The sequence below is a fragment of the Medicago sativa genome, chromosome 6, assembly GCF_051527215.1.
Source record: "Medicago sativa cultivar Bolivia chromosome 6, Bolivia_mono, whole genome shotgun sequence".
NCBI classification, from domain to species: Eukaryota; Viridiplantae; Streptophyta; class Magnoliopsida; order Fabales; family Fabaceae; genus Medicago; species Medicago sativa.
In genome coordinates, this window is record NC_140754.1 from 80,607,082 (window position 1) to 80,613,998 (window position 6,917).

The window sequence follows — 6,917 nt, forward strand, 5'->3', positions numbered from 1 at the left end:
GAATGTGTGTTGCTAACATTTCTCATTAATAAATATAACAACTCATATGTTTTCATATTCATCAATCATCATCCCAATATCATTAAATACATGTGTAAAATAATAATACACCAACAAAATATACTAATCAAATTCTTCGACAAAGATTAGTCACCACTAAATAAACTGACGGTGTAAACTTCTTATCTTACACTCCCTCCGTTTCAAAATGAGTGTCACTTTAACCCAAAAAAATTTGTTTCAAAATGAATGTCACTTTGCATTTCCAATACAACTTTAATTTTTTTTCTTCCAACTTTACCCTCGATAAATACTCTAACTTTTCTCTCACACAGTTTTCAATGCAACTTTAATTTTATAAAGTAAGGGCAGTTTAGTAAAAGCGTTATATCCAATGATTATTTCATTCTATTTCTTAATCTGTGTGCCAAAGCCTAAAACGACGCTTATTTTGAAACGGAAGCAGTAAAAATAAAAACAAGAAAGAAGCTTAATATTCTTTTTCTCTTTTTCTCTTTTTCCCTGGTTTTATTGAACCGACCCAAGAAAACTCTTGTGACACAAAACATAAAGGAACAGAAACTCATAAACACAAAACAAAAAAACAAATCTCAGAAAAAAAATTCAGACACAGAAACTTCAACAACAAACGAAGAAGAAGCATTTTCAAACTGCTTGTTTCTCAATTCTCTTCCTCTTCTCGTCAAGGTATCTATCTCACTCTTTCATCGTTTGTTATCATCATCAATACAATGAAATTGAAAACATGGTTTTTTTTTATTTTTTAATTTTGGAAGTTGTAATCAAGATATGCTTATATGTAATTAAGAATTGAAAGTTTTGATCTTTTTGTGTTTTTGTTTCTGGGTTTTTGTTTTTGTGATGTAATTTATGGATTTTAGTTAAGGGAGAATTGTGGGGTAGTTGAATATTGTGGTTTTGTTTTTGTTATGTGTATTTGAGTGTTTGAATTGTTAATTTTGAGCTTATTGTTGTAGTTTTGAATTTAGGGAAGAAATGAGGGTAATCTAGAATTGAAAGTTGTGATCTTTTTGTGTTTTTGTTTATGGGTTTTTTTTTGTTGTTAAGAATTGAGGGGTAGTTGAATATTGTGGTTTTGTTTTTGTTGTGTGTATTTGAGTGTTTGAATTGTTGATTGAGCTTATTGTTATAGTTTTGATTATTGTTGATTGAACTTATTGTTAGAGTTTTGCATTTCTGGTTAGGGAAGGATTGATGGGTAGTTGAATTAATTCATGGTTTTGTTTTGCAATGTATGTGTGTGTGTGTGTGTGTGACTTTGAGTGTTGGAATTGTTGATTGAGTTTATTGTAGTTTTGATTTTTTGGGTTGGGAAAGAATTGAAGGGTAGTTGAATATTGTGGTTTTTCTTTGTTATGTTTGTGTTTCAGATTCTTTGAGTGATTGAATTGTTGATTGAACTTATCGTTAGGGTTTTGAATTTTGGTTTAGGTAAGAATTGAGGGATAGTTTAATATTGTGGTTGTGTGTGTGTGTGTGTCTGAGATGAGATTTTTTTGAGTGATTGGATTGTTGAATGAGCTTATTGTTATAGTTTTGAATTTTGGGAAGAAATGTTGGGTAGTTGAATTTTGTGGTTGTTGTTATTGTTGTGTATTTGAGATTCTTTGAGCGTTTAAATTGTTGATTGTACTTATTGTTAAGAGTTTTGAATTTTGGGTTAGAGAACAATTGAGTGGTAGTTGAATATTGTGATTTTGGAGTTGTTGTGTTTGTTTGAGTCCGAGATTTTGAGTTTTCGATTTAGCTTATTGTTTTTTTTATTTTTATTTTGAGGCACAATGTAGCTTATTGTTAATGGTTTGAATTTTGGGTGCAGAAGGGACATTGGAGCATGAGCTTGCAACAAAGACGAGAAAGGAGGGAAGGGTCGAGGTTCCCTTCACACCGTCCTCCTCGCCAAGAATGGATTCCGAAAGGCGCTGGAGCATCTAGCTCCGCCTCCACCACATCCACCACCGCCACCGCCTCCACCACCGCCGCCGCCACCACCACCACAACTGTTGACCAACCTACAAGTTTGCACTCTCATGAGAAGAATACTAATAATGATGGTGGTTCATCCAATCAAGGAGCTGTTGCTCCAACATTTGCTAGGCATAGAAGTAATCACCATGTTGCTCATAGGGTGGAAAGGGAACATGTTGCTCATAGGATGGACAGGGATCATGTTTCTCAGAGGGTGGAGAGGGAACATGTTGCGCACAAGGTCGAGAGAGAACATGCTGCTCATCGCGTTGAAAGGGAACATGTTGCTCAGAGGGTGGAGAGGGAACATGTTGCTCATCGTGTGGAGAGGGAACATGTTGCTCATAGGGTTGAAAGGGGTAGAGGGAGGAGTGGGAATATGGTGGGGAGGCAATATGGACCAAGGGACTCTAGCTTGCCTCAATTAGTGCAGGAGATTCAGGAGAAGCTCACGAAAGGTACTGTGGAGTGCATGATTTGTTATGATATGGTTCGTAGGTCTGCGCCTATCTGGTCTTGCTCCAGTTGCTACTCTATCTTTCATCTGAATTGCATCAAGAAGTGGGCTCGTGCACCCACCTCAGTTGATTTATCGGCGGAGAAGAATCTAGGGTTTAACTGGCGGTGTCCTGGTTGTCAGTCTGTGCAACATACGTCTTCAAAGGATATTAAGTATGTTTGCTTTTGTGGGAAGAGGGTTGACCCTCCGTCTGATTTGTATTTAACACCTCATTCGTGTGGCGAACCATGCGGGAAGCCTCTTGAAAAGGAGGTGTTTGTTACTGAAGAGAGAAAGGACGAGCTTTGCCCTCATGCTTGTGTCTTGCAATGCCATCCGGGTCCATGTCCTCCGTGTAAAGCATTTGCCCCTCCTCGTTTGTGCCCTTGTGGGAAGAAAAGAATTGCTACTCGCTGTTCTGATCGGCAGTCGAATCTTACCTGCGGTCAGCGCTGTGATAAGCTTCTTGATTGTGGACGTCATCGTTGTGAAAATGCATGCCATGTGGGTCCTTGTGATCCTTGTCAGGTGCTAATTGAGGCCTCTTGCTTTTGCAGTAAAATGACACAGGTTATTTTTTGTGGGGAGATGGCTATGAAAGGTGAATTTGAAGCAGAAGGGGGAGTTTTTTCTTGTGGTTCCAATTGTGGAAATGTGCTTGGCTGCAGTAATCATATCTGCCGTGAGGTTTGTCATCCGGGAAGCTGCGGTGAATGTGAATTTTTACCAAGTCGGGTCAAGACATGCTGTTGTGGGAAAACAAAGTTGGAGGATGAACGCAAGAGTTGTGTGGATCCAATTCCTACCTGCTCAAAAGTATGCAGCAAGACCCTTCGTTGTGGGGTACATGCTTGTAAGGAGACGTGCCATGTCGGGGAATGTCCACCATGTAAGGTCCTAATTTCACAGAAATGTCGTTGTGGCTCAACTTCCAGAACTGTGGAATGCTATAAAACAACAACTGAGAATCAGAAATTTACTTGTCAAAAGCCGTGTGGGGCAAAGAAGAATTGTGGAAGGCACCGATGTAGTGAAAAGTGTTGTCCATTGTCTGGTCCAAATAATGGTTTGACTAGTCCGGATTGGGATCCTCACTTTTGTTCCATGCTGTGTGGGAAGAAGCTGAGATGTGGCCAGCATGTGTGTGAAACGTTGTGTCACAGTGGTCATTGCCCACCTTGTCTTGAAACAATCTTCACTGATTTAGCATGTGCTTGTGGTATGACTTCTATTCCTCCTCCCCTACCTTGCGGTACAATGCCTCCCTTGTGTCAGCTTCCATGTTCGGTTCCTCAGCCGTGCGGCCATTCAGGCTCTCATAGCTGCCATTTTGGAGACTGCCCTCCTTGTTCGGTGCCTGTGTCAAAAGAATGTGTCGGTGGCCATGTCATTCTTAGGAACATACCTTGTGGCTCAAATAATATTAAATGCAATAATCCCTGTGGAAGGACTAGACAATGCGGTTTACATGCATGTGGTAGATCATGTCACTCCCCACCTTGTGATATTCTACCCGGTATTGTGAAAGGTTTACGAGCGCCATGTGGACAGACTTGTGGTGCTCCAAGGAGTGGCTGCCGGCATATGTGTATGGCTCTCTGTCACCCTGGATGTCCTTGTCCCGATGTAAGATGTGAATTCTCCGTTACAATTACTTGTTCTTGTGGCCGCATATCAGCAAATGTTCCTTGTGATGTTGGTGGTAATAACAGTAATTATAATGCTGATGCGATATTTGAAGCTTCGATCATTCAAAAATTGCCCATGCCTCTTCAACCAGTCGATGCAAATGGCCAAAAAGTTCCTCTTGGACAAAGAAAACTGATGTGTGACGAGGAATGTGCTAAGTTGGAGCGTAAAAGGGTTCTTGCTGATGCCTTTGACATCACTCCAAGTCTTGATGCTCTCCATTTCGGTGAGAATTCTTCTTATGAGTTGCTTTCTGACACGTTTAGACGTGATCCAAAGTGGGTTTTGGCTATTGAGGAGAGATGCAAAATATTAGTACTTGGGAAAAGCAAAGGAACTGCACATGGTTTGAAAGTCCATGTCTTTTGTCCTATGATAAAGGATAAAAGAGATGCGGTGAGAATGATTGCTGAAAGATGGAAGCTTGCAGTGAACGCTGCTGGCTGGGAGCCAAAGAGATTCATCGTAATTTCTGCCACTCAAAAATCTAAGACCCCAGCTCGTGTGCTTGGTGTTAAGGGTACCACAACTCTAAATGCGCCGCTTCCTACTGCATTTGATCCCTTGGTTGACATGGACCCGCGGCTTGTTGTCTCGTTTCCAGACTTGCCAAGGGACGCTGATATTAGTGCCTTGGTTTTGAGATTCGGTGGTGAATGTGAGCTTGTTTGGTTGAACGACAGGAATGCTTTGGCTGTCTTTCACGATCCTGCCCGAGCTGCAACTGCGATGAGGAGGTTGGATCACGGAACAGTTTATCAGGGTGCTGTTTCGTTTGTCCAGAATGCTGGAGCATCTGCAGCGACTTCGGTTACTAGTGCTTGGGGAGGAACGAAAGAGGGAGGAGGACTGTCAACACTGAGAAGCAATCCATGGAAAAAGGCAGCGGTTCTCGACCCAGGTTGGAAAGAAGATTCTTGGGGCGATGAACAATGGACCACTACCGGTGATTCTGCGAATATCCAACCATCGGTTCTGAAGAAAGAAGCGCCAATACCTGCTTCATTGAATCCTTGGAATGTTCTGAATCATGAATCGAGTTCGAGTTCATCATCGGCAACTGTCATAAGAAGTGTAGCTTCTCGAAAACAAACTGAAAGCAGCGATGTCTCAACTAAGGTGGAGCCTTCTGCAGGTGGCGCAAATGGAGGAAACTCGGATGCAACAGAAGCTGCTGAAGTTGTAGATGATTGGGAGAAGGCTTTTGAATGAGAGAAAGTAATGAAGAACAAACAAAAATTACAATCTTTTTTATTGTTAAAAATTTTATTTTATACTGTTGAAAAGTAGACATGCATGAGGTTTATGGTATCTTCTTGCCATGTTTTGTCAGTTTTGGCAAGTTGAGGTTATTTTCCTCATTTAGGTAAATGCTTAAAAGTTCAAACTCATTGGATCCTCTTACCCAGACTGAGCAATGGGGTATTTGACTAAAGGGAAAAAATGCATTTTGTTATTGCTCTATATTTTCCCAAAGTGCATTGACCAGTTAATGAAATCTTATTTGATTTTATATTCATGGAAGATATCATATGAAGCCTGCAAGTGTTTTCCTTAGTCCTAATATTACACATTCATTGACAAAGTCATTGTCACTTTTTTTTTGTTAATTATGTTATTGGTGCCAAGTAGTCACCGACTTTGTTGATGATTAATATCTCCGGAGTAACGTAACTGGTCACATTTGGCGTGATCCTTAATTCTAATTTTATTTTTTTCATTTGCAATGTTCGAATTCAGAGACTTTGTTTAAGAAAACCGAATCCAGTTCATTTCGAACTAATGGAATATTGGCAAGTGTTTGTCAGATTGTAAAGGTTTGAGGTGTCCTGAAAATAATGTCATATTGTGATTTTTTTTTTCTTTTCTGAAACAATTTGCAAATGCTTTTAACATTTTGTAGATTGAATAGTTTGCGAGATCCAGTTATGATTCAAGTCACAAGTCTAATTCAAAAATTGTTTATCAACATCTTTCTATTCAAGTAATGGATAGTCACATATAACAGAAATTTGATTCATGCTCCTGGTTTGGGTTTATGTTTCCTTCTTCCTGTCTCCATTCTCTGTGGGGTGGTTGTTTCCGTATGTCCTCCGACGGATAATGGTGTTTTCTGTTTTGTGAAGCATCGGGGTTGAGTGTGATTGTTGCGGCGTTTTCGGTGGTTGTTCTGTCCATGTTTTTTGTTTATTGCCTGGTTGCGGTTGTTTCAGTTTTAGGGAGCTGAGTGAGTGTCATGCATGGGGCTATAACACCCTTGATTGCATTTTGTAACCATTATCGATGGGGCTGTTGGCATCACAAGGAGGTGGTTGTTGGTGTTGTTTTGTGTTAACGGCGTTGTGGGTGGTTGTTGGTGTTGGTAACACAAGGTGGTGATTGTTAGTGTTGGGAGTTGGGATGTTTTTGGTGTGTTTTTGTGTGGAGGTGAAGTTTTGGTTATGGTGATATTGATGAGGAGCTTTTGGAGGGGTTTTGGTGGTTTAATGGTTTTTTGGAGGGGTTTTTGTATGAGTAGCGGACGATAGATGCTTGGAATTTGTTTTTGTGGCCATTCACAACGAAGTTTGGGGTTTTGGCTCAAGTTTGGTGTCTACTGTTGTGTGGGAGTTCAACTTTGATTTTTGTGTTGACTTACGTTTCGATCATTAGTTTTTATTGGTTTTTTATGGCATCTCTCGGTTGGCGTCTTTATTGGTGTTTTTGATGTATGAGGTGT

General features: G+C 40.3%; 1 pseudogene across 1 annotated transcript; it reads left to right on the forward strand.

Annotated features, from left to right (window-relative positions):
* The first annotated feature begins 555 nt into the window (after positions 1–555).
* Positions 556–5,717, forward strand: LOC146917271 (NF-X1-type zinc finger protein NFXL1 pseudogene; annotated as a pseudogene). The gene is made up of 2 exons (XR_015015537.1): positions 556–708; positions 1,862–5,717. The product of XR_015015537.1 is annotated as an NF-X1-type zinc finger protein NFXL1 pseudogene (transcript).
* The last annotated feature ends 1,200 nt before the right edge of the window (positions 5,718–6,917 follow it).